Source organism: Orycteropus afer, unplaced genomic scaffold, assembly GCF_000298275.1.
Source record: "Orycteropus afer afer isolate SDZICR_OR568_19922 unplaced genomic scaffold, OryAfe1.0 scaffold00320, whole genome shotgun sequence".
In the NCBI taxonomy this organism is placed as follows: Eukaryota; Metazoa; Chordata; class Mammalia; order Tubulidentata; family Orycteropodidae; genus Orycteropus; species Orycteropus afer.
In genome coordinates this window covers 3,791,808-3,794,106 of record NW_006921907.1, presented here as the reverse complement: position 1 = coordinate 3,794,106, position 2,299 = coordinate 3,791,808, and positions in this window count along the sequence as shown.

Sequence of the window (2,299 nt, the reverse complement as noted above, 5' to 3'; positions counted from 1 at the left end):
TAATCCAATAAGGAAAACCTTATGAATAGCAAAGAAACACTGTTTGGTTTGGCTTTGGTAGTTGGTGCATAAATTTGACTAATAGTCATATTAACTGGTTTTCCTTGTAGGCATATGGATATTATCCTATCACTGACAGCATTGTTCTTCAGAACAGATCTTGAAACATCCATTGTGATGATGAATGCCACACCATTCCTCTTCAAATTGTCACTCCCAGCATAGTAGACCACATGGTTTTCTGATTCAAAATGGCCAAAAACCATCCATTTCAGCTCACTAATGCCTAGGATGTCAATCTTTATGCACTCCACTTCATTTTTGACAACTTCCCATTTTCCTAGATTCATGCTTCATACATTCCATTTTCTGATTATTAATGGATGTTTGCAGCTGTTTCTCCTCAATTTGAGTTGTGCCACATCAGCAAATGGAGGTCTCTAAAACTTTACCTTATCCATGTCGTTAAGGCTGGTTCTACTCTGATGATACTAGAGTTGGGTTGGACCTAATCCAATCATACTGATGTCCTTTAAAAGAGGAGAAGAAACACACAAGGGGAAGATAGCCACATGAAATTGCATCTATAAGCCAAGGAATACCAAGCAACACCTGGGCCTACCAGAGCCAGGAAAGACAAAAAGAAATCTACCATTAGAGCTTTGGGAGAGAACATGGCCCTGCTACACACTGAATTTATACTACTAGACACCAGAAGTGAAGTAAAAGTAATTTCTGTTCTAAAAAGTCACTGGATTTGTGCTATTTTATAACAACAATCCAAGAAACTAATATTGTCAGGTATCCAATTATGCTCAAAGACCATGTTGAATTTGGATTTCATCTTCAGTGCAAGAAAAACTCTTGATGTGTTTTAAACAGAGTGGAGTTATTAGGTTTGGTTTTTATTTTGTTTTGTTTTATTTTGCTATGTCTGATCACTGTGTAGAAAATAAGTGGAAATAATAAATAACTCATTAACTCATTCAGGTGAGAGACAATGGTGGCTCAGACTATTTTGGGGCCAGGAAAAATAAAGAGAAGTGGAGATGTGTTTTAGAGTAGAAACAAAAGGTTTTGATGGAGAAAAGGGAGACATCATGAATGATTCCTAGAGTCCTCTCTTGAGCAGTTGGGTAGAGAGAGTTGCCATTTACTGAAGAGGGATAGTACCTGAAGAGGAACATATTGAGGATGGGAAGATTTGAGAATCCAATAATTCAGTTTTGTGGGATCTTAAATGCTTGCCTAAGCACTTGACTGCTAACCAGAAGGCTCGTGGTTCAAACCCACCAGCCACTCCTCGGAAGGAAGGTTGGACAATCTACTTCTGTAGTGATACCACCTCAGAAACCCAAGGAAGAGTCACTATGAGTTGAGTCTGACTTAATGGCACATAACTACAACAACAACAAAAGCTTGCATGCAGCCATCTGGATGCAATGATGGGTCTCCCCTTATCCAGAGCAAAGAAAAGTGGAAAAAAAAAAAAAAAAAAAGATGCATGGAAGCAGTTAGTCCAAGGGACTGGTACACCATGCGATCCTTAGCCTATGTGATTGACCCTGAGACCAGAACAACTAGATGGTGCCTGACTATCACTGTCAACGACTCAGAGGGAGATCTATGTGGGAGATCCTGGATAGAGTGGGAGAACAATGTGGAACAAAACTCAAAATTATAAAAAATAAAATAAAATAAAAAGGGGGACCAGATTTGCTGGTCTGATAGAGCCTGATGGAACCCCTGAGACTATGGCCACTAGCTGCCCTTCAGGTCTGGAATTGAACCCAGAGCTGTGGCTTCCAGCCAAACAAAAGACAGGTATATAAGCTGAACATTTACATTGGGTAGATACATTCCTTAGAGAGATCAGTCATGGGAGAATAGAAGGGCTGTGTATGCACAGGGATTGAGCTCAGCGGACAGGAGTGAATGGGAGGGAATGACACAGGGAAGAGCTACTAACTATGGGGAGGAAGTGGGAGGATAGCTGTTGCACTGTGGGAAATTGCAGTCAATGTCATGAGGCAAAGTGCATGTGAACTGCTGTATGGAAAATGAATTTTCTCTGTAAATTGTCATCCAAATCACAATAACAATTTTTTTAAAAAATTCAGTTTTGGATATGTCATGGTTGAGATGCTTATAAAGCATCAGAGTGGGAGTATTAGGTAATCAATTAGTTTGTATAAATCTATAGCTCAGGGGAAATCGAGTGTACATTTAAGTCTGGAAATACTGAAATTATAGAGGATATGTGAAGCCATGGAAGTGGACAAACTCACCTAGGAAAACA